The sequence below is a fragment of the Bemisia tabaci genome, chromosome 6 (assembly GCF_918797505.1).
Source record: "Bemisia tabaci chromosome 6, PGI_BMITA_v3".
NCBI lineage: Eukaryota > Metazoa > Arthropoda > Insecta > Hemiptera > Aleyrodidae > Bemisia > Bemisia tabaci.
This window is the reverse complement of record NC_092798.1, coordinates 6335160-6361492: the sequence shown is the minus strand read 5'-3', so window position 1 is coordinate 6361492 and position 26333 is coordinate 6335160. Positions and strand designations below refer to the sequence as shown.

The window sequence follows — 26333 nt, the reverse complement described above, 5'->3', positions numbered from 1 at the left end:
CCACTCGGATTTGATGCCAAGTTTGAAGCACTTCTGTGACTTTTCGTATTTTAATGCAATTTTTCATTGTAACAGGCCCATCCCCCCCTACGGGGGGCCTGTGGTGGCCCGGGGGCAATATGAAGACTTCGGTATCAGACTTGGAGTATTCGAGGACTCTTTGAAAAGAGAAACGGTATGTCCAAGAGCCGCCGAAGCTACTCTAAAAAATGAAGATACGGACCCCCTAAATAACCTTTGGACCCCCCTAACTTTTGATAGGGGGGTCAGATCGACTTCCGGTTTGCGCTAAAAATTTTCTTTTTTCATGCTCTTTCTAACGATGTATCACATGATGGGGGTTGCCATTTGAAATTTTTGAGTTGCCCCCCGCCCCCCCTCCCCCTGGGGGGGATGAAGAACTGGAAAGTACCTCGAAAAGTTTCCCCCTCGATATGAGGAAGGGCGCCACAAACCGCAAATCGATATCATAATTAGAACTAAAGTTATGGCCAGTGGTGCGTAACTTTTGAATAACCCTGTATTATGGAGACCCTGCACTATAACAAGCTAAATGCACAAACTGCACAAACTGGGGCTCTCGGTATGGTACTATGGGCATGTTGTAAACTGTAACTAGAGCAAAAAAAAAACACGGAAAAAGAAAATGCTAAAAAAAGTGACAGCAATTTTTCAATGTAGATTTTCCAATAAAATGAATGCTAATTTAACCGGGCCCGTGGTTGAATTAACCTCACCATTGTACATGTGTACATTTGAACTTTTGATATCACTTTTTTTTAGCAATTTAATTGTTGAATCAGCAATCCATTTTTTCCGTGAAGAGATATATTTTTTGGAGAAAATGGCTCAAAAACAAGATGAGCGCATCAGGAGAGTCTAAATTACACTCGTAACTTCCCGGTTTGCGTAAGAAATATGTTCTTTTTATTTTTAAAGCTTCCCGCTTCAAAAACGACACTATAGCACAGGTGAACATTTCGCATAGGAGTCGTTCCATCCATTTCCCCCCAAACTAGGATGCCACGCAATAATCAACATGTCAGCCGTGTTGAAAATTTTGTCTAGTGCGCAAGTTTTGAATGGAACGACTCCTCTTACGAAATGTTCATCTGTGTCGTAGTAATGATTTGAAGCGCTTAAAAAGCGCATATTTTTTACGCAGATTGTAAAATTAGGAGTGTATATCAGACTTTCCCATTGCGCTCATTGTGGTTTTTAAGCCAGTTTCTATAAGAAACAATTCTTCTTTCTCAGAAAGTCTGGCAATTTTCAGAAAAAAATATTCTCTGATATGTCTGTGATTTCCTTGACAGAAACGGCCTAAAATTGGGAAAATGTTTAAAATTTCCTGATGGACGGAAAAAATTACTCCTAAAAAATGGTGCCTAAACTTATACGAGATATTTTCGCCTCGTTTCCAAAATTTAAAAGACGCCAGCAGAAATTATTGTAGAACTTATGGCAGAAATCCCCGCGAGAGTAAAATTTGCGAAACATTTTTCGAAAAATCCGTGTTTTCCGACTTCCCTAACAAATCGCTTGCAAAATAAAATTCCCTGACATACCGAATTTTCGCGGAATCCCTGACGTTTTCCCTGTTTCCCTGACACACACACTCTCCTGACGTTCCCCAATTTTTCTGATCACTAAACACCCTGTCTGCTCTCGCTGAAATTTGCAAGAGGCCCATTCGGGGGTCATCGCTGCTGTCGCCTAATGATGGTTGAAGACCGATGAGCAACTTCTTCAGCAAAAAGAAAAAAAAAAGTATTCACAAAACGATTCTAAACGATTCACGTCTAACTCAGAAACATTTTGTATGATCGTGGAGTGAAGCTTAATTGTATTATTTTTTCCAGTTCCACCATCCAAACTAAATACTTTGGCTCATTTCGTAGTTTTTTATAAAAAACAGCCTTCAATCTCTCACATGGCAGGTGCAGCCTACGGTCAGGAAAAACGAATACCCACTGAAGAAGACAGTTCGATTTCAATTGGAAATCCCAATTCCATTCCACCTCTGATAAAGTTTTAATCCAATCCAAAACGCATCCACAGCTCCGATGTTCCGTTTCCCTTTATCAAAAACACCATAAAGGCACCGAACACGAGAGAGGCGAGAAAAAACACTGTGGAAGTTGTCGACAGTAATGAGATACCAGAAATAACACAATTCCGCCAGACAAGAATGAGGAAACAACTGAAATTCAGACGCAAGCAGCGTTGCCAACAAGAACCGGTTGGGTTTAGAGACGGTTCCCGGTTTGGAAAACGCGAAATGTCCCATAGACAAAGAGGGAGGTATCGAACCCTGGCAACGTTGAGGCAAGGTCGGTGAATGGTTGGATAGAGATAAGCGTAACAGTTACAGGGAGCGGCGCAAGACGTGTGAAGGGAAGAAAAAAGAAATTGTCTACGATAATTGATTAGAAAGGGGGTTGTTCGGGGGGTAGAAAGGGGGTCCCTGGGGGATACATGCGGGGTCTCTAGCGGAGGGTGGAGGCGAGTTGAACTGTTGATTCCGACAGTTTCGCTGAGAATGTGACATGGTTGCCTAGTGGTTATGAGCATTTTTCCCTCGTAGATGAAATTTAACGAAACTGCAGGAGAGCCATCGCGATGCTGAACGGGGTGCATTTGGATCAGAGCATTTCAAAAGCAAACAAGCACCGGATATATGACGTCATCGTTAAAAGTATCGTGCTCTGTGGTGTTGAAGTGTGGCTTTTGACGAAAAGGACGCAAGAAATGTTGAGGGCAACTGAAATGGATTTTCGGCGGCGATCCGCCGGCATTTCGAGACGGGACCGTGTCCGTAATGAGAGAATTCGTCAGGTGATGAAGGTTGAAAAAGATATGCACGACGTCATGTCCAGGCACGCCTACCTAAGTTACGAGGGAGCGTAATAAAATTAGCTGTGTGAAGAAATTGCATACACTCCAGATCTTTCCTGTTAAGTTGGTCGCGAAAATCTTTAATTTCTGTGCATTTTCCTGAAATATGCGTGCGATTTCCGTACATTCGTGCGGACCTTTCAGAATCCGTGCTTTTTCAATATAATGTACTGCCGTGCAAGGAAAAACGCCGCATGAGCCATCTTGCGCTGCCAAATTTCCCCCGCCAAATCACGAATTTACACGAAATTTTTTTATTATTTTCCTCCCAATTTGACTAAAAATTCCACTCGTACTTGGATCTAAAAAGTCTGAAAATTCAAAGGAGAAATATCCATAATTTTTCTCCAAAGTAAACATTTCATCAAAAGAAATTTGGCACCTTTCGAATGTTCATACGGCGTTCTTCCTTAGCACGGCAGTATAGACACCCTGAATGTGTTCCGTGTGCGTTGCGTTGCGATGTTACGAACTTACAATCCCGCTCTGGAGCGTCCGAGCAGACGCCTGCAAGTTGAGATGATACAACTAGTCGAGCTTGGACGGACGGAGGGTCATGCATCATTTATTTCGCCGTCTTGAAGGAGGCCTTTCACCCTACCGCTCAGACACGGGTAGGTGCAGGGTGCAAGGGAGAGGGGGGTTCTGAGGGGGGCTAAGAGCGGGACGCGGACAGCAGCACGACTGAGTGAGTCCGCCGAAATTTTGACCGCCTCTCAGCTCCTAGAAGGGCACTTTCACCGTGCCCATCTTCTTCCTCGATATTAAATGGACAGCTCATTAAGGCACTCGATGCACCTCCTGGATAAACATATGCCTACACAGGTTTAAAAAAAATAGAAATTTAAAAAGCGAGTAACAAGGCTAAAATTTCACGAATAAAACCAAAACGTTTCGGCTGAAAACTCGGCTTTCATCAGTTGGATAAACAAAAGGAAAAATGGTAAAAATCTAAAATAGTGCCTATTACTGTACCTTTCAAAGTGATAATGTTACTATCGCTTCTTGACCTTAATGGCTAAGCTCAAAGTGTAGGGGTCATAACAACATTCTCGCTTTGAAAGATACAGCAGGGTACTATTTTAGATTTTTACCATTTTTCTTTTTATTTATCCAACTAAGAAGCTGAGTTTTCAGCCAAAACGTTGTGGTTTCATTCGTGAAATTTAAGTCTTGTTACCCACTTTTTAAATTATTTTATTGCATATCTTATCGCGGGCTGGGGAGTATTTATCATATCTCACAGTTTAAAAAGTCGTGTTTATGATACCTTATTTTAAAATAAGTGTTTTTTCGGGTATTTTATAGTGGGTTCTTGTGGCGTTCGGGTGTCGCAGAACGTCAGAGTGCGTTGTAGGAGCGACTTTATACGTATATTTTTTTCGGCCAGATCAACCAGAAGGACTTGGTTGATCGACCAAATTTTGGGTCGAATGAATCGAATCCCTAGATCACTCTGGAAAACCTGGGGATGAGGAAAGTGCTCTGCTGATTTAATGTACTCTTGTCTCTCACGTTGCGTTTGCGTTCGATCAGTTAGACACTTTTAGTTTGAAAAAAAAGAGAGAGAAAGAAAATCAAATGTTCAAGTTATCAAGTATCACCAATGATGTCATTTTCCGACGGTTTCTGCCGATTGTTGCAACTTGACTAGACAAAAAAAAATAGCCAAAATGTGGTGTATGTCCAAAAACTGTAGGCCAAGTGACCGGGAAGCAGTGGCGTGGCGTGAATTGCGATATATCGATTGTTATGCCATTTAAATCTATGGAAAAGGATCGATATACAGGGTGTTCGCAGCAAACACCTTAATAATCGATTATTTACCATAGGTTTAAATGGCATTACAATGGATACATCGCAACTCACGCCACGCCACTGCCGGGAACCCGAGGGAGTTCATTTATGAATTGGACGTACTTCTATCGAACAGATTAATGTGCAGATGAGAAATGTGGGGTGTGCTCGTCAGTTCTCTGCCGTAAGAGTGAATGAGAATAATGAATCGCCAGTGACGTCAACGGAGATGGATGCCGTCATCGCGGCTCTTCGTTGTGGTCATTAACTCATGAGCCCTATTCACAACGCTCTCGTGCCATGCCCGTGGCTCATATATCCCGCATTCAGTCGGCAAATAATTCGGTTTGCTGAATTTAAAATCCCGCTTTTCCAATTCTTCAAAAGGAATCACGCCCACTTTTACATTGTTTCTTATGCAGCTTTCTAGAGCACACCCCATATTTCTCACATGCACATACGAGTTCTGTTTGATAGAAATACGTCCTATGGAAGCTCCTAGTTATCAGACGGACTCTTCAGACTTTGAATTTGGAAGTGATATAATATACTAACTTGCGTCACCATAACTATGAAGTAGGTGAGATATCGTATATTCTGTTCCATAAGGGAACCTTTGGGTAAAAATGTGTACTTAGTGGCTTAACGAGACTATTTGCTGCTTTAAAGCTATAAATAATCCAAAAAGCAGCAGTAATGTCAAGGTGAATTCGGGAGAGATTGGGCCAATGATTTGCCTTCAATTAGCCGGCTATGCAAAATGACTACAATGATGCACGAATAGTGGTATCAGAATTTAACACTAAGATTACGGAGTAGGTTGAAGGCGCTCTCCTGTATCCTACGTGAGTGGTTCTGTGCTCTGTGCTATAATGTTGACCAAAAATGTTCATAATTTTGGAGTCTTCAATCGAGCCGTAATAACTCAGGTTTTTTTCGATTCTCACTTTTTTACGGTCTAGTAACACTTATGAATAGAGGCATCTGCACGCAAAAGGAAATTTTGAAATTGCAATCAGAAGTGCTCAAAACAGAGACGGGAAAAGGGAAGAATCAAAGTATTTCATTGGAGATACAAATTTTTGGCCATTTCAAGGGAAACGGATGACCATCCGATTTTGCGATTTTCTTTTTTCGGTTCAGTATACCTTGTACCAACAAGTTATATAAATATTCAAGCGTTATTCAGGTCGAAAAATATAATTTTTTCAGGGCAGACTATGAAAAATCAGTATCTGAAAGTCGGTGAGAACGAAAACACACCAACTCGGAAAATTTTAAACGCTTACTTCTCTGTCATCAAACATGGTGTATCGATTTCAACTTGGTGCTTTACAAAGTCTCTAAGTACTTGTCCTTTAGCACCAAAAAGGTTTTTCCTAAACTAACTTCTTCGCCCGCTGCGCAGTTTTAGGTGTTTCCTGAGCAATTTTTTTCCGAGTTGGTGTGTTTTCAAACTCACTGATTCAATTTTGAAAACTGCTCGAAGAATATTGTTTAGATTATAAAATAATAAGACTTTTTTTTTGTCTATAAATCTTATTCCAAAAATGAGAGCCCAAACGGGACGTATTTTCTCCTGGATCTGAGCGACACCTTATCGGCAGCATGGAGCTGGGTAATGAGAGTTCACGCATCGCGCCATAGCGCCTTCAATTTTTCAGACGCAACACGGGCATCCATCAAGTACGAATAGTTGTATCTCTGCGCCGTCATCAACGCGCGTCCTTTCCTTTAATCTACATCCAATTATGTGTCCGTTCTCGTTTGTCTTATTGGTAGTGGTATTCTGAGGACTGGGTGAGCAACACAGCCGAAAATAGGAAGATGCAGTCAATCAAAATCAATGTATTTAAATTCGGGCTAATTTGACTCGACTTGAAACTTTGCGCCTTGGGCATTTATAAGGTTTAATAATGATAGGAAGGATACACGACGGTTAATCGGCGTTTGACAAACCAATTTTTTTAGAGAAAATAAAGTCAAATATCATGAACTCCCCACCTTCATTCCATACTTACAGTAAATTATTGTCAATGGAATGATGAACACTAACCATTTATACCACTAAACATGCGTATACCTATGCTGCTGTGCTAAGGAAGAACGCCGTGTGAACATTCCAGAGTTGCCGAATTTCCTTCAGAAACATGTATATTTTTTAGGAAAATTATGAATATTTCTCTATAAAATTTTCAGATTTTTTACATCAAATTTCGAACAAAATATTTTGAAATCCCACAGGAGAAATATTCACACATTTTCCTGAAAATTCGTTGTTTTGCGAAAGAAATTTGGCAAAACCTGATTAATCATACGGCGTTTTTCCTTAGCACAGCAGTACTTTTTTTTTTTTTTTTTTTTTTTTTTTTTTTTTTTTTTTTTTTTGTAGTTCTAATCGTGACATACGAGATTGATTCAGATGCGAACCTCTCCTCCCGTTTGCATCATTATCGTTGCGACCGCAATTAATTCAAATGTACTCCAAAATGCTGACCCAATCACAATCACTTTAACACGACAATGGCACCTAGAAAAGATCTGTCATCGTCGATCACTGCAATGTTGCCAGATTGAGCGGAAAACCTGCAAAATTCCACATTAAACTTAATTTAAAATATTCAGGTTTTCCCACACAATCTGGCAAACTTAAATCACTGGCAACCAGAGGGGGAAAACGGTCGTTGGAATCATGCACAATTTTTCAATCAATTTAACTCACAAAGACAGATTGCGGACTAACTGCTGAGCAAACGAGGTTTTTTATTCATACGAAAGTAAATAAATTAACTATCGCTGAAACCCGATCAGCATTTTATTCCGCGCGACTCAACGAGCTGAAATATTAAAAAAAAATGGAAGATAAAACCGCATGATATGTATTCAAGCGACGTGCTTTTGTGTGTTTCACACCTGTTTTCAACTAGAGTACTCGTGTAGCTGATATCTACGTTGCCACTTTTGCTCGAAATATTTTATTGACTTTGTTTGCTGTCCCTTGAAGGAGATAATTTTTCGATGTTTGGGTGGCGATTTTGAATTAATTACACTTTCAAAGGGGTTTAATTGCAGTGATTACTTTATAATGCGTCGGTGTTTGATGTATTCCGCGCCAGTGTTTGCGTTCAAGCATCGATGATCTACATGTATTAAGTAATGATAAGATGTGGTTGAAGACAGATTTACAAAAGTTTCATGCATATTAATTCGAAAGTTTATTAATCTCTCTGTCTGCGATCGGTCAATTAAATTTGACATTCAACTCAAAAGTTTAGCTTTGGAACTAAGTTTGTGGCAGTTCGCAGTGACAAAGTGCCACTGAAAGAAATATTGCCGAATGCTTATGTTGGCAAGCAATTGGAATGAGCCTCCGTATATCTGTCATATTTCTCGTAGAATAATTATTTATTCCCCTTCTTAGGTTTAAAAACCGAAAGTATTGTTAGTAACAAGGAAAGGAGGAAGAAGGGATTGAATAGGAATATATGAGAATGAAGATGGAGATTAAGAAAAAAAAGAAGCAGAATAAAAAGAAGAAGCATATCAATTTTTTAAGATTCTTTACGGAAAATCGACGATTTTTTAGATTGAAATTGCTCATTTTTGATTCATGGATGACTTAATGCCCCTTATAGAACTGTAGTACACGGACACTTAAACTCGTTACGTAACGCTTCGCTCGTCCTCTCCCCCAGCCCCCTCTAACGCTGCTTAACGCCAGCAAAAACCCTCCTCCCCTTAAAGCGTTACGTAATTTCGATACGGCTGGCCCCTTATACTGCCGTGCTAAGGAAAAACGCCGTATGAACATTCTAGAGTTGCCAAATTTTCCTATAAAACCTGCAGTTTTGACATCATTCATGCTCATTTTTCGTTGAAATTTTCAGATATTTCAAACTGAATTGCATACACAATTTTCTGCAAAACTTGAAAAATAATATCGGCAATTTTCCTGGTAAATTCGCTTTTTATCGGAGGAAACATGGCAACGTCTGAAGGCTCATACGGCGTTCTTTCTTAGCTCAGCAGTATTGCAAAATGAAGTTCATACGACAATTTTTTCTCATGATGATCAGATTGACGCGTGGACTCGCACGGAAAGTCAAAAGTTCATTTCCGGACTCGGAAGTTCGATCGGGCGCGAAGAGTGTTTACCCAGCGTCGCACACTGGATCGAGTCAATAGGAAAGGTCGGACAAAATTTGGAAACTTTAAACGCTTATAACTCCGTTTATACACAACTTTGAGGCTCTGAAAGTGGTTTCATTGGTTTTTTCGTGAAATTTTCTTCTGAAAACACCCCTTAAAGTTTAAAATGTGATTAAATTATCATCAAAATTTGCCATTTTGGTCAAAAATTTCATGTCCGACCTCTTTAATTGACTCGATCCACTGTGCGTCGGAGCAACGGCTCCCTTCCCGAGCCGCATCCATGCAAAAAGGAACTATGTTCAAATGGATTGAATACAAAAGGAACTAAGTACACATGGATTTGCGTGCTGCATAGTTCCTTTTAATTAAATTGATTTGCACATAGTTCCTTTCAGCGAAAATACGTCCGGGTGAAAAGTTGATGAGTGCTCGAGTCCCATTCCCGAAACGGCTGTGTCCAATTTGCATAATCAACGCGGCGCACAATGGAGCCAGCCAATCAAAAAATTGGACGTGACTTGTGACAAGAACGCAAATTTTTTATGTTAAGTGTGTCTTACAATCGAAAAAATAAAAAAACACATTGGATCTAGAGTCCGGACTCTTGAAAACATTGATAAGAAAAAATACTTTTGATTCAATCGGATTTTTGCTTGAATCAAAACGGAATCCGCTTAAATTAAGAGGCTTGGTTCTTGATTTAAGCTAGATTCTGATTGAATCAAGAGTACTTTTTCTTGTCGATGTTTTTAAGAGTCTGGACTCTAGATCCATGTATTTTTTTCCAGTGTATTTTAAATTTTATGTTTATAAGAAAGAAGCTCTTTGAAAAACCCAACGAAGCCGCTTTCACCACACGATTTGAATTGAGAAAGATATTGGATCCGTAAACAACTCTTTTTCTCAGGCGGCCCCGTATAGTTTGAACTGTGATGAAGGGAGGTTCTTAAGGAAGCCTTCATGATCGCATCATAAATAGGGTAATTTTTGCAAGCCTCAGGTAAAATTTAACAGTGTAAGTTTCTGAAATGAATTCTTTCGAGGGATTACAATGATTTGCACGGAGAAAAAAATCTCGTGCGTGGGACCCGAAGTTTAGGTCATGTGGATCTCTGAAATTTTCGGATTGAGCATCTGAACACTTTAGGCCTAGCTGTCGAGGTTCGGATCACACATCTGGAACTTCAGTTCTTACATCTGAAGTACTTCAGATGTGAGAACCGAAGTTTTTCGGATATGAGAACCGAAGTTTTTCGGATATGAGAACCGAAGTTTTTCGGATGTGAAAACCGAAGTACTTCAGATGTAAGAACTGAAGTTTCAGATGTGTGATCCAAACCTTAGCAGCTGGACCTAAAGTGTTCAGATGCTCAAACTGAAAACTTCAGAGATCCATATGACCTAAACTGCGGGTCCCACGCACGAAGTTTTTTCTCCGTGCATTTATAAACCCCAATGTTACGCACTAGCTAAAAGAGGATATGAGCGTGTAAAGTTTCCACACCATCCGACACCTACAACTAATTTGCTCCACTGTGTGGCGCGTGTATCCCTATCACCGTATCGGTAACTCGGTTACGATTTAACTGCCGGCACAAATGCCGCCGCGCCGGGCAAAAACCGCGGATTCCCGTAAAGCGTCTATCGTAGTTGCGCTGTTCTTGCAGGATGAGCTCCCGATAGTGACATTCGGATTGTTCCGACAATTCAGGCTCGAATCAAATGTACGGGCTCAATTATTGCGTTTCCTCCGTCATGACGTCAGCGCATCAGTGACAAAATATCCAGGAAATGTGGTTTTGCACCGTGTTGAAGTTAGTTCCGTTCGTTGTATCGATGTGTGTGCGGCCGATGGTCGAATCCGCAAAGGCGAGGTGTAAATGATGGATTTTGGATGTTTCCCCATTTGGAGCTGTGGGAAAAAATCAAATATTCTGCCATGCTAAGGAAGAACGTATGATCTCCCAGACGTTGCCATTTGCCCCTCAGTAAAAAAAATTGTTAGGAAAATTGTGAATGTTTTTCTTCAAATTTTTCAGACAACTTTGCTTGTAATTTAATCTAAAATATCGGAAAATTTTCAAGGAGAAAGATAGATAACTTTCTTCAAAAATACATGTTTTATCCGGTGAAGTTTAGCAACCCTCGAATGTTCATACGACGTTTTTCCTTAGCACACTAAACTTGAGGTCCTCGTTGCGAACAACCTGTTTATCGATCCTTTTCCATAGGTTTAAATGGCAAGTCAATCGATAAATCGCAAAGCACGCCACGCCTATAAGAATAAGTCGTTTTGTCGAATGCCTCGTCGGTACACAGTCAATTACACTTTTTTCAAGTTTGAATCCCGGAGCGCTTAGTTGCTCATTTTTTTACGATAATAAATGTTTAATGTGCAAGTGGAAATTATCGGTTTTTGTCTTACGCTTGAATCATTCTTGATTCTCCTGTCAAACTTGCTGGTTTTTTTAAAATGCAAATGATACACAATTTTGACGCATAAAGTTGATACGATAAAAAATTACTTATTGGAAAGGGAAGAGAAAAAAATCAGAAAAATTCATACTTTGACCGATTTAACGTTTAAAATATTGGTTACTCGAAAATTTTTGAAGGAAATAAGCAAAACGACTGCTAACATAGTATGTTGGGTGTTGAAATTGTGTCGAGTGAGAACTAAATGCCAACTCAGCTTCTCTCACAATCAAAAAGCGAATACAATTCTACAGAAAATTGGACGAGAAATATTAACAAATTTCCCCAATTGTTTGTGTTATATCGAACGAAGTTTGGCAACGGCCGAGGACTCTTAGAACGTTCTTCCTTAGCACGTCATGGCTGAACATGTAAAGTCAATGTAGTACATCATTGTAATCTCTCTTAAGGATCCATTTTCAGAGTCTCGTCCTCTTATTTTTGTTATCACAAATTGGGATCTAAGGGTTTTGATTTTCATAATTTCATACATTTCGTTTTGTTTCCTGATTGAAGAGGGGGTTGAAACCACCCCAAAGCGCCCCAGCTCCGTGTTTGTTGTATTTATAGCCTTGGTTGACCAATTTCTTGTGTTTTTTAGTTGGAATATTCGGGTCTTTTACGATCATTGTTATCTATAATAGAAATGCAGTTCTTTTCGAAATAAGACGATCAAGCTAACAATTTAAGGATTTCAGCAAGATCCGAGAACCTACGAGTTGTCGGCAACGCCACTCTATGAATAGTACACGGCCGGAAATGAAGTGAACGAGGTTTTACGACTCGGTTTACGACAGGGTACCAACCCCCGCGTGCAGAATTTCACACTCGACGTGATATCGTCGTCTGATGGCTGGATGTTCGTTTGTTCACCTCACCCCGCCGATGACTGAAATTCGCGCATCAGCCTTCATCCCGGCGTGCCAATCAAAGTCATGTATTCAATTTACGATTCCATCCAAGGGGGAGTTGCACGAGCATCGAATTTTCTATTTTTAGCTCTTTCAGTTTCCTGCTGATTCCACCGCCATGAATTGGACTACATTTTTCGATGGGGAACTACAATTTCTGGCTCACTTGAGAAACAACGTATGCGCCAATGGTCTCTCTTTACAGATAGGTGCTTTTTTAGAGGAGTCGGAAATAGTAGCTCCCTATCAATGTCATGTATTCAATTTACGATTCCATTCGAAGGGGGAGTTGCACGAGCATCGAACACTGAAAAAAAATCTCGGCGCTTTTACCAAGATCCGTTGGTACCTTTACATCTCACCTTTTTTTACCAATTATTGGTAATTTTACCAAGACAGACCGGTAAGCTTACCTACAAACCGGTACTTTTACTGTTTTTTCAGGTACGAATACCACTTTTATTGGTAATCGATTCCGGTAACTTTGCCATTTTATCCCAGTAATTCTACCACGGTCGATGAACAATGTTGGCGTTTTTACCAAGGCCTAGTAAAATTACCGAGATTTTTCGGTAAAATTACCAATTCCATAAATGGTATTTTTACCGAGAAAAAACTGGGATCAAATAGAACCCTGAATTCTTGGTAACTTTACCCTCTTCTCAGTAACTACACCGAGATTTTTTTTCAGTGAATTGGACTACATTTTGCAAAAGAGAACTACAATTTCTGGCTCACTAACGAAACAACGTACGTGCCAATGGTCTCCTTTTACAGATATGTGCTTTTGTGGAAGAGCCGCAAATAGTAGCTCCTTCTTGCAAAATGTAGTCCATCTCGTCGTTTCTCTAACGACGTACACACATTACATTTCAACGTTGTCAGATTTTTCCGCACACATTGCATTGTTACCAGGAGAATTTGAGAATTCCCAACTGAATATTTCGCCAATTTAACTTCCGATCTCATGCAAAATTAGACACATTTTCGACGAAAATCAAGCAGTTTTATTCTCCTTAAATATTGAATTGTTTGAGTCAATTTGGCAGCTTTGTAATGAAGTTACGTTCCTTTCGTGCGGGAAATGATAAATTGTACCTCGATTGGCAGAATTAGTGGGAATGGGTATTCGAAAATGTAAATTTCCGCATTTTTCGGCAGTCGAAGCTGAGCGCGAGGCAGGCTGACTGCTTTAAAAAAATCGCCATGATATTGAGTTACCGGCCAGCACCGTGCTAATTTGATACACTCTCATATTAGCGTGGGAGCAAAAACACACTGTTAACGATGGATGACTAAATACGGAAAGAGATTAATCACAACAGGACGTATTTTCTCATTAAAATTTTACACAAAACGCGGTGCAAATATCGAACTTTCAAAATCGACTTAAAAGTTAGAAATTAGTGGCGTGGATTTGCGATATATCGATTGATCCACCATTTAAACCTATGGAAAAGGATCGTGAAACAAGGTATTCGAAACGAACACCTTAATAATCGATTCTTTGCCATAGCTTCAAATGAGGAAATGTCAATAATTGATCATTCACGCTTCGCCTCTGCAGAGCTGACATGTAAAGTCAATGTAACATTCATTTAACCAGACATTTATGTGGACACACTGGAAAAAAAACACATTGGATCTAGAATCCAGACACTTGAAAACGCTGACAAGAAAAAATAATCTTGATTCAATCGGATTTTTGCTTGAATCAAAACGAAATCCACTTGAATTAAGAGGCTTGATTCTTGATTTAAGCCAGATTCTGATTGAATCAAGAGTACTTTTTCCTGTCGATGTTTTTAAGAGTTTGGACTCTAGATCCAATGTGTTTTTTTTTCCCAGTGTTACATTCGATAGTTCGATTGTTTTACATAAGTTTAAATGGTGGAAAAGTAGTACATTTGATTGCTCAATTGTTTTACATACGCTTAAATGGAGAAAAGCAGTGCTGCCAACTTTTAAGAATCGCCTCTGGGGGGCTGGAGAGATGTTTTCGTCCTAGATTCTGGTCATGGAATAAGGACACAACTCAGGAAAACATTTTCTCTCTCGATACCAACTGTATTAATATTTGTGCTTGTACTTCTTTTTCTGTTTTTGTTCAGACTTTGGTCGTCCGTCTTGTTATCTTAGCCGCTCGCTGTACTACGGAAATCAAAAACATTTAGCTTCGGAGGTGTCCCTCGTGCGACGGATTAAAGCTACCAATATCCAGGAAGAAAACAGATGGAAAAAGAAAAGATAAAAAGAAAAAAATCCAGTGATCCGCGGCGACAACAAAGTTGAAATCCCTAACACATACGGCGCTGCCAGATCTCGATCAAAACCCACGCCGGGATATTCCACGAGAGCGCGGATAATAATCGGGTATTTTCGCGGAGATTCGGCAAGGGTGCCGGCGGATTATTAAAAGCAAGTGGGAGGACTCAGAGCCCCGTTGAATGTATGCAACCCCCAGAATTAATGTGCGATGCATATGAGGGCCTGCGTCATAAAAAGCTCCGTCGCGCGTTGCCAAATCGCCGTAAAATGACCGAATTTTCCGCGGTTTTTTCACGCGATGGGGTGTAGAATTTCGACGAAATGGCAACCCTGCAGTCGGCGCGTCGTTTGTGAGCGCGCCGTGCTTTTTCCGTTATTGCGCTTTTTGTAAGTATTCGGCTAAGTGTTTTCGCGGTCCCGCGGATTTTTCTCCGAGTGCAAACACACGGAAAAATGCTACAGCTATGATTACTTCCCCGGTTTCGTTACTGCTGCGAATCGCGGGGGAGGGGGTGGGGGAGAGCGTGCTAGTGTTTTGGTCGTCTCCGAACTGCGTGGCTGTGTGTGTGAGTGTGTGGGAGGCGCGGAAAATGGACCCGGGAGGATTGGACTATTGAAGACTCGTCGGGATCGAATTGCGCTAGAACGAAATCAGAACCATCTTGCCGGTGAAAACACCATATGGGCATTCAGACGTTGCCAAATTTCGTTTTAGAAAAAGAACATTCTTCGGAAACTCTGGAATGTGTTTTTTTCGATTTTTCGCGAAAGGTCTGGTTCACGCAAGATACACAGCCCGATGAATATACTCTTTAAAGGTAAAATCGCACGAAAATCACGCGTGGGCCTGAAAAACACCACATGGGCCTTCAGACGTTGCCAAATTTCGTTTCAGAAAATGGATGTTTTAGGGAAAACTCTAAAATGTTTGTTTTTTCGATTTGTCATAGGGTTTTTTTTTCCGAATGGATCTGTTGCACACAAGAGATGAAGCCCAATTGGACGCATTTCTGCCAAACGGAACTATATGCATTAAGGCATGAGTCCTGAGACTCATAAGAAGTATGCATAACAGGGCTCACGTCATAATGCACATAGGTCCGTTTGGCAGAAATACGTCCAATTAATATGCTCTCTACGGACAAAGTTGCGTGGCACGCGACGTGTGGCACGTCAAAAAAGTCTGAAATCCACTCTTTAGCAATCTGCGTGGTTCGTCACATATTTATCAAGTTTCTCGCGTCTGCGGGAAGTCTTTCTCGGTCGATCCTTTTCTACAGGTTTTAAACGGCAGATCAATCGATTTATCGCACAGCACGCCATGCCACTGACTGGTAAGTCCTCAAACGAGACTTTATCTGAAAATGTGCAGCATTTCGTAAAATACAACATTTCGTAAAATACCGCATTTCATAAAATACAGCATTTTGTAACTGTTACAGAAACATTTGGAGAGCAAAATACAGAAAAGTAATGATTCGACTCATTGACTACGAATGATTCGAGGCATTTGTCAACGCCGTGTACAACACATCCTCCTGAGCAGGTGAAGAAAGACAAAGCTCACGAGCTTGACAAATATAATTAATTTGTCAGGAATTCAGGATGCCGAGTTAATTTGCGCCGTTTAACCCGACGAGAATGCCTATAAATTAAAGCCGAGCCAAGACCGAAATCCTGCTCATAAGTTTCGCCAACTGCGAAATTTAAGAGTCGGCGTATTCCGACGAGATGTGGGGGGGGGGGCACAGCAATCAACGAAACTTTCCAAAGCGCGTGTTTACATTTCGAGAAGCTAAATTGTTTCCCAACTTTCACTTCTTGCTCCCTCCCCGAAAAAGCCGCATTTGCGCGCCAAGCCGATTTTAACTCGATTATCCAGCAATCTTGAATCATTTTAGTATCTTCTGTTTTCAAGGCTTCAAATCTTATGACTGTAATTGGTCGAGTCAAAAAAGAAATACCAAGGGTTACGCTCGTGGTGCTCGGAGAAAGCTTGAGATTTCAACGTAGCGAAAGATATTACAAAACTTCATTTTTCACTTGGAACTGGTTTAAGCTACGAGTCAAATGCGAACAAGTATAAGAAACTAGAGAGAGCTACTAATGTTTCAATGTTTATATCTAGGGTCGAATTTACACCAGTGATTTAAAAAAATCAACTTAAAATTAAACTAAGGACGCAAAAATAAAAACATAAGATAAAACATCCTGGACGTTTCGTAGTATCACAGCTGCATTTTCAACCGGAAGACAAAGAAACTTCAAAAGAAACCAAATTAATAATGTAATTACGCCTCTTGCAATTGATGATTGGAAGATGAAGAAGAAGAAAAATTTATTTGTGCGTACTTTGTAACACTAATATACGCAAATAACGCACCAGGTTGAATTCGACGTGTGCAGTGCAAACATCGCTTAAGTCAACACAGCAAGACAGAGACACTACTTTCCGTAAGTCGCGGTCGGGCCATTATAAAACGCCTTCAAATGCGTATGATACTGTGCAACACACCCAAGTTGATATAGTTGTATTCTTAGGTTGGAACCTAACTCAAGCGACTTGCTCTACCAAATGGACGCATTTTACGTCAAACGGAACTATGTGCATTATGACGTGAGCTCTGTTTTGTATATATTCTTATGTGTCTCAGGGCTCATATCTTAATTCACATAGTTCCTTTTGATAGAAATACGTCCAAAAAGGGCATGTCAACCTGTTGACTGCTGTAATTCAAATTACCTTGCACATTTGATGCCAGTGAGCAAAAATTGGGCCCTAATTGATTTAAAAGAGAGAACTGTGACTATTAATGTGTCCATCTAAAGAGACTGACACGAAAGAAAACCTGTTTGTGAAATTTTTATGGTTCCTAAGCACGCCCTTTTTGTAGCATGGTGTATTCTTTGACGGGAAACTCGAATTTTAATCAGTTTTCAGAATTCAAAATTTCAAGATGGAATTTTCAGTATAGAGAGGTTTTTGTCGAGTTGGGTTGAAAACTAGATTTTGCTTTCTCAGCATAAAACTCATAGATATTTTTAAGAGTATAGGACAAGGAAAGACATTCTAAAAATGTGGCCTGAGCTGTGACAGGGTGGTAGAACAAAGCTGGGTCCTTGCTATTCTGCGGGGAAATCAATACCAAAAAATTACAAAAATGTTCATTAGATTCAAATATTTGAGCTCTAATTTAAGAATAAGTTGAAGGCGTTGTAGTTAAGTTCAGTGTCAGTTAAGGAGCGTGAAACTGAGACTAGTCCAGCGGCTCCTTGTCCTGAACATGTCAAATTATAATCCCGAATATCTTTTTCTGGAAAGTATGTTTTTACAACTGCAATCGTGAAACCGCCATGACCCGGTTCCTGTGCTTTTAGGCTTCATTTGAGTCATTTTTAGGCTTCTTCGTGTCTTGTGGAGAACTCTAGACTGCATCTACATTGATAATTAAATTTTTGCAGTTTTGAGGGATTAAGGTATCCTACTCCTATTTTCTCATAAATGTTCACAAATTAGACCTCATTTCCAAATAATTAGCCTCCACCCTGCATACTCGGATCCAGATACTCCGGACGTGGCGGAAGAGGGTCCGCGGGACTTCTCTCAAAATTTCCTTGAAATTTTGAGAGCATTTAATAGCAGTTTGGGTTGATTTCGTCATGAATAATTACCAAAATAAGCGGCATTCTTCCTCCTTCCTCCATTCCTTCCTTCTCTTTCTCTCTCCCACCCTTTTTCCTTCTTTTTTTCCAGCGAACTAACCGGGATCCATCTAAGCCACCCTCCCGCCCTTCTGTATACCCTCACGACAGCACACTAACTTAGATTCCCATAAGCTTATCAGCCAGCACTGGAAAAAAAAACACATTGGATCTAGAGTCCAGACTCTTGAAAACATTGACAAGAAAAAGGACTCTTGATTCAAGCAGATTTAAGCTTTAATCAAAAAGAAATCCGCTCAAATTAAGAGGCTTGGTTCTTGATTTAAGCTTAAACCTGATTGAATCAAGAGTATTTTTTCTTGTCGATGTTTTTAAGAATCTGGACTCTAGATCGAATGTGTTTTTTTTCCAGTGAGGCGTGGCGTGCTTTGCGAAAAATCAATTAATCCGCCATTTAAACCTATAGAAAAGGATCGATAGAGAGGGTTTTCGCAACCGAAACTTTAATAATCGATTCGATACCGTAGCTTAAAGAGGAGAAATATCGATAATCGATAATTCACGCCTCGCCACTATAGTCAGCGAACGTGAACGAGCGGCTAATATCTCATCTCGACGACGGCGGAATCCTTGTTTGCCCGTGCTCGCATCCGGGGTTTCGGATGCATTCGGAGCCGGAGCCACGCTTAATTGCCACACTGTGCCGAAATGAGCACTTTTTCCCGATGTAAAGCAAGATAATAAACCCACATTTTTAAAGCAGTCCGGCAATCATGCCTAGGCCGGAGCTCGCGACATCCAGATTGATACGAACGTCAAACGCAGAGCAAAATGATGATAATACCAGCGCGGGGCGGGAGTGGAAAGGGTGTCGTGCTTCGCGATGAATCGATTGATCTGTCATTTGAAGCCATGGAAAATAATCGATTATCATGGTGTCCCTTTAATAATCGATTGTTTATTACCGATTCAAATGGGGAAGTTTCGATAACGCTTGGCCACTACCGGGAATGAAAAGAGCCCGGCACCTAAATAAAGCTCCTTCTCCTTATGAATACACAAACGAGGGAAAACATAAAAAAAAAAAAAGAAAAAAAAACACGATGTTGACGATGCGAGAGGGGTAATCTGATTTTTGTATGCAGGTGCATGTAAAGCGGGAGATGAGTCTCGTAGGTTACTTGGCAATATCAAGTAGGCTATTTAAGGTTGTGCGGGTCGGCGAAGAGAAGTAATCGGGCCTGGTTTTTTTTAAAAAATAATCCAAAAAGCAGCAGTAATGTCAAGGTGTATTCGAAAGAGATCGGGGCCAATGATTTGCCCTCAATTAGCCGACTATGCAAAATGACTACAATGATGCACGAATAGTGGTATCAGAATTTAACATTAATATTACAGAGTAGGTTGAAGGCGCTCTTCTGTATCCTACGTGAGTGGCTCTGTGCTATAATCTTGACCAAAAATGTTCATAATTTTGGAGTCTTCAATCAAGTCGTAATTTTGAAAACCATGCCCGAGGAATATTATTTTGATTATTAAATAATAAGATTATTTTTTTGTCTGTAAGTGTACTGTACTTTCTCCCGAATCTGAGCGACACCTTATCGGCAGCATAGAGCGAAGCGTTGCGAATTCACACTTCGCGCCTTCAATTTTGCATATGCAACACGAACACCCATCAAGTACGAATAGTTGTATCTCTGCGCCGTCATCAACGCGCGTTCTTTCTCTTGCTGTATTTCCGTATTGTGTTTGTTTCTATTTGTCTTATTTGTAGTGGCGCTTCAAGGACTACGTGAGTAACACGGCCGGAGGTCGGAGAGACGTAATCCGTAATTTTCTGCTGAATCTGAGCGATCCCTAATTATCACCATAAAAGCAGCATTGCGAGTTCACGCCAGGCGCCTTCAATTTTGTAGATGCAACACGGACACCCATCAAGCACGAATAGTTGTATCTCTGCGCCTACCACCATGCACGTTTTTTTTCCTGGTACGTATAGGTATCTGTGTGCCTTGTATCTACATTCTACACGCACTGTTTTCATCAATACGCGTCTCTTTGAGGGGAACAACAAACTTTTCCTCTCCTATAGACTGTGCTGTGGCTCATTTTTTTTTTTTATACCATCCAACTGGTTTCTCTAAAATGCGCCAATACTAGTTGTTCTCTAATGGAAAATATTTGGTCAAGTTCAACTACATTTGGCATGAAAGATCGCTATTCGTGCCTTATTTTTAAAGGCACATTCCTGCTAACGGAACTCATGACAAGCAAAGGTTGTTCCCAAAAATTAGTCAAAAAAGCGATAGTAGTTTTTACGAATGCAATAACAGTCTACTTGATCGCTGGAAATTCATAAATGATCAGCTCGGCGAATCTCTGGAAACAACTGTAGCACGCAATGAAAATTTGAGGAGTGAAAGGGTTCACACTGCCATGGTACGGTAAAATGTGGTATGAAACTTTGGACGTTACCAAATTTACTTGATAAAATACAGATTTTTCCGGAAAACTTTGGAATAGGTTTCTTCCTATTTTCCAGAGAAATTTGCTCGCAATTTGATCTGACAAGAGAATATATTCATTATTTTCGACAAGAAATTTCGGGATAAAACATGGTAATTGATCAAACAAAGTCGAGATACGAATCAAAAAATACATTAAACTAGTAATACTTAAAGCTACATGAAGATGAGAAACAATAAAAAAAACTTACAAGGAACAAAGCAAACGTTTTGACCGCCATATAGTTTGAAATATTACTTGTGTAATTTATTTTTGGTTGTAGCTCGATTTTTTTAATCAATTACCATGCTCTATGCTCCAGCTGCCATGCTCTATGCTCCAGCTGCCCATGCTCTATGCTCCAGCTGCCCATGCTCTAGCTTAGCCAGCCAAAGGCATTAAAATGTATCGGGATACATTGGATTGCATTTTGCAAAAAGGAACCAGAAGCATTCCAATGTTGCTAAGATTGCGCAACTTTTTTCACCTTGCAAATATAGACAGATCATCTAAATAACTTTTATCTTAACTCCTAATAAGCTATGAATTCGAGACGAAAATTACCCTCGTAAATTTAATTTTTTCATGTTTTCAGTAATAATTGCAAAGAATTTATGTTGCACAATCCTAGCAACATTGGAATGCTATTGGTTCCTGTTTGCAAAATGCAATCCAATTTGGCAATAATCTAAGGTTCATGCGGCGTTTTTTCTTAGCATTACGGAATAGTGATAGTAGTTGGTGTAATTGCGGTTCTCAGACGGTGAGTTTTTTTTAGCGTGTGTAGACTACAAGGACGAGAGGAGCTGGAAAAGGTGCATTACACAATTTCTATTATGATTCCAGCGGTAGAATTTCAAATTTTTCCGAATACAATCAGAGGGAGCACCCTTTGGCGGAGTCGAGATCGTCTCGGATTCCAACAAAAGCCATTCAATTTGCAAAATTAAGAAAGTGCGCTCCCGGAGGTCTTTGTGCTCGGCACCGGCGCCCGAGATGGATTTCAGCGAGAGCTCTCAGCTTTGTTTCGGGTTATTATTCCCGCGCACAAAAGACGCCCCGGAAAACACCTGATTTATTGGACTGACTTGTTTTTTATTCTCTCCTCTAATGATTTTATCAGGATTTTTACCTTCGTCCCGCGGGGGTTGTCACTGTAACGCGCAGCTCAAAAAATGGTCGATCCTACTTTCAGCGGTTTACTTCACGGGGCCGGAATTGGGATTTGTGACTTTCAATTTTTGCGAGGAACGAGAAGAATCTGTACAATTTAGTAATTAAATGCAGGAAGAACCTCCCACAGAGAAGTGCAGCACCGAAAAAAATAATATGCTGTTTTAACATCTAGGATGTCAAAAATGTGTCTGGTGATCCCAAGATGCTGCCTTCCTTGCCCCCGCAGTTGAATTTGCATTCATAGGATGTAAAATTAACTGCGAGGGCAGTAAAGGCAGCATCTTGGGATCAACAGACACATTTTTGACATCCTAGATGCTAAAACAGCATATTATTTTTTTCGGTGAGGGGCCCACGAAAAAATGCTGTCTTACTGCACGACAGTCTGTTTGATGTTATGGGTCCAATGGAGATGTTGCATGTGTGAGCAATTTGCGATTCGACTATTGATTCTTATGTAAAAGTTTGCTAGAAACACGATGGTGCCATTGGTTTTCTCTGAAATCAACTCCCAAGCTCAAAAAAAGCTTTCAAGTTGAGGCCAAAATGAAGGGGATATCCCACGCTATCCTGAGAGTCCACCTCTACATCAAGACAAACTCTCCACGCAAAGATAGGGAGCAAATACATTAGCAGTGATGCCCTGTTTTCAGTTTTAGAGTCTCCAAATAAAAAGGCAGCCCTGTCAATGTATTTGCTCCCTATCTTTGCATGGAGAGTTTGTCTTGATGTAGACGTGGACTCTCAGGGTAGGGTGGATCAGAGACAAGGTGGGATATCCCCTCCATTTTGGCCTCAACTTGAGAGCTTTTTTGAGCTTGGGAGTTGATTTCAGAGACAACCATGGCACCATCGTGTTTCTTCGCAAACTTTTACATAAGAATCAATTGTCAAATCGCAAAGTCCTCACACATGCAACATCTCCATACTCAAAATTTCTGGTTTCAAAAAATGAGAAAAAATAAGAAAATCTCTCGAGTATTCGTAGATTGCTTAGTGTAGTAGGTTCATAGGAACTGGCTCTTTCGGCTGGGCTTTAGAGAATATCGACGATGAAACTTCCAGACCACGTATCTCATTTGCGGTGTTTGAAAATCCACGCTCCCGTTTTATTTTTGTGAAGGAAAACAACCCGATTTTATTCCTTCAAGTACTCACGGATTTTTCTTCACATAGGGCAGAAAAATCCCCTAAGTTTCCAAGAGTTAACGTTGAGCAGTTTTCCATCTAAAATATAAAGTATGCGACATGAAGTCGACAACGTCGTAAATCGAGATACATGGTCTGATATTTTTACCTTCGATATGGACATTCCTTTTGGGTATACTGCTCAGAGAATGTATGATGAACAAACATGCACAAATTACAAAGTTCAAACATGTGATCCTGCAAGACAAAACGTTAAAACATAGGTAGATCAAGGTTGAAAATTTAGGATGAATAAAAAGCGAATCTTTCAAACTCTCGCGTGTTCATTTTCAACTTTTGATTTAAAAACAAATTCACACACACTGGAAAAAAAACACATTGGATCTAGAGTCCAGACTCTTAAAAACATCGACAAGAAAAAATACTCTTGATTCAATCAGATTTACGCTTAAATCAAGAACCAAGTCTTTTGATTTGAGCGGATTTCCTTTTGATTTAAGCTTAAATCTGATTGGATCAAAAGTCCATTTCTTGTCACCAATGTGTTTTTTTCCCAGTGCATTCAGCCTTATTTTACCCATGTTTTTAGTTCCTATCTTTTTCTGTTTGAGGGGATATATTGGTATGGCGCACTCACCTGATAAAAAAACGAAGGCACGATGGAGAGGGGCTACCCTGGGCCCGGGCTAGACCTGCTGGGGCGGCGTCGGCGGGGGTCCGAGGGGGCAGCAGAGGCTGAGGAGACACCGCTCGGGCGGGAGGGTGGCGTGGTGGAGGCGGAGCTTGGGCGGCTGCGGAGGCGGCGGGGGCGGAGGCTCACGCGAGGGCGGCGGCGCGTAGTAGGCGATGCAGGAGACCGCCACAAGGAAGAGGAAGAAGACGAACACCACGTTGAACATGAGCAAGGAGTTGAAGAGGACGGCTTCCATCCTGCGGCCCGCACATCCCGGAGGACGCCCCGATCCTAGGAGATCCCGTCCGGGACCCGACCCAGAGGGACCATCCTCACCCGAGGCTCCGAGCGCACGGGAGCATCTTTAAGAACAACCGGTTCCTAATGAAGGGCTTCGGATATTAACCGAGTGTCTAGCAACATTTTTGGACGCGGAATTATGTGGCTCATGAAAAGTTGTTGTTCTGGCAAGTCTAAATGGAATACTTTAATGTGAAATTTCAATCGAAGTCTCGTAGACAACCGGTTTCAGACTTCTAATAACGTGAAAATAATGAAACGTTGTTTTTCTGGCAAGTATAAATGGAATAATTTATTGCGACATCTCGTGGACAACCGGTTTCCGATTTCTAATGACGGGTCTCCAACATTAACGGGGACGTGGAGAACACTTTGGAGCGCGCACTTTAGCAGACCGTTGACAACGTTTCACTGGCGAGTCCGTTAGCCGTGCTCTTGGCCTCTGAAACAAAAAGACATGATTGGATTAGGAAAGAAGGATCAAATAATAAATCGTTAAAAAATCAGGCGCAAATCGAATCTGCGGGTAGATTTTGGATTTGTTATTGAATGATCCTGATCGATAGATCCCTATCTTAGCAACGCTTTTTATCGATCGAGGTCATTCGATATCGATTCAACAATCGACCCGCTGAATCGGGTTTGTGGTGCAGTACTGGAAAAAAAGTCGCTTGGATCTAGAGTCCAGACACTTAATGACATAGACAAGAAAAAATACTCTTGATTCGATCCGATTTTTCTTTGAATCGAAGAGCCGAGCCTCTTAATTTAGGCGGATTTCCTTTTAATTCAAGCAAAAAGTCCGATTGAATCAAGAGTATTTTTTCCTATCGATGTTTTTAAGAGTCTGGACTCTAGATCCAAGCGACTTCTTTTAAGCGTAGGGCAATAAGCAGGCGAACTCGCAAACCGAAGCTTCTGATAGGCATCGAGAGAAGCAACGTCGCTTCTCTGACGTGTGGGCGTATCTTGAGCTGCGCATGAGCCCCAGAAAGCATGTATTTTGTATATAAAACAGGACTCACGAGGAAATTAAGATACGCCCCACCGGAAAAAAACACAGTGGATCTAGAGTCCAGACTCCAAAACAAAAAACATTGTCCATGTCAAAACATGGCAAAACATGTCCAAACATTGACAAGAAAAAATACTCTTGATTCAATCGGATTTTTGCTTGAATTAAAACGAAATTCGCTTAAATTAAGAGGCTTGGTTCTTGATTTAAGCTAGATTCTGATTGAATCAAGAGTACTTTTTCTTGTCGATGCTTTTAAGAGTCTCGACTCTAGATTCAATGTGTTTTTTTTCTAGTGCCTCATGTCAGAGGGCCAACGACGAGAGTGCATTTGTAGATGTCTGAGCATAACCTACGGTATCGGTCGATTTAACCAAAACTTCAGTCGATCAAACGAGTCCTTTTGGTGGATCTGATCGAAATTCAAATAACTCACGGTAACCCAAATTTAGTATAAACACGGAAGTTTTTAACTACGCAACATATTTCGTCGTTCCGCGGACGGAAGAACGTATTTTTATTCAAAGGCTGCAAAGTTGACTCGAAAAATTAAATGTTTTACAAGAATGTACCTGGGCAACTATAATCCAGAATGTTTCGAATTTTTGCGCAGAATCTGAGGAAAAATCAATCGGAAATAACCAGGATTCTTTCGATGAAAATGAAATTTGTGAAGGGAAATCTTGCAACATTGAAGTGTAGTTACGATCTTTCGTGAAGGAAACGACAAATTAGACCTGCATAATCAATAAAAATGACATTTTTTTTAAATTTTTTTTTTTTTACTACTTCAAGTAGCCCGCAAGGGCTAATCTTGTGCTTCAGTCCCGTCCCTGCTCCGTCCCTAACGACCAGTCCCAGGCAACCATTGTTTGAGACCACCAAACTCGGGTCGCCTGGCCGGGAATCGAACCCGGGACCTCCCGATCATAGAGCTACCGCTACAACCACTACACCATAGGAGGCCAACGCAGGACGCCATAGGAGGGGCATTTTACTACAGCAATACTTTTTCAACATTTTTTCATTTCTTTTACTTTTGACGGGCCCGCTACTGCAGCGCTCGTCTTGCATTCTACCAACTTGTCTCGAACTAACGCCGCACGCAGCGAGATATTCAACCCGGTTCCAAAAACAAACCCGCCCGTCCACGATGAAAATCCGCTGCAAGTTCGAAGCCGAGCCAAATGACTTGAGTCTCGCACACGGCGGGGGATGTTTGTGGGGGGGGGAGGTGGCGCAACGGACCGGGGGGGGGGGGGGGTGGACGTACATTTCAATCCCACATCCCCGTTCCGCTAGAGCGGGCATTGAATAAATCAAAAACAATGCGAAAATTGCGTACCCC

General features: G+C 40.9%; 1 protein-coding gene across 1 annotated transcript in view; it reads right to left on the bottom strand.

Moving 5' to 3' along the window:
- LOC109034903 (uncharacterized) overlaps positions 1–23937 on the bottom strand; it is a 320455-nt gene extending 296518 nt beyond the window's left edge. Inside the window, exon 1 of the mRNA XM_072301811.1 lies at positions 23635–23937. The gene's annotated coding sequence lies outside the window, so the exon portion shown is untranslated. The remainder of the gene's footprint in view (positions 1–23634) is intronic.
- Between the last annotated feature and the right edge of the window lie 2396 nt (positions 23938–26333).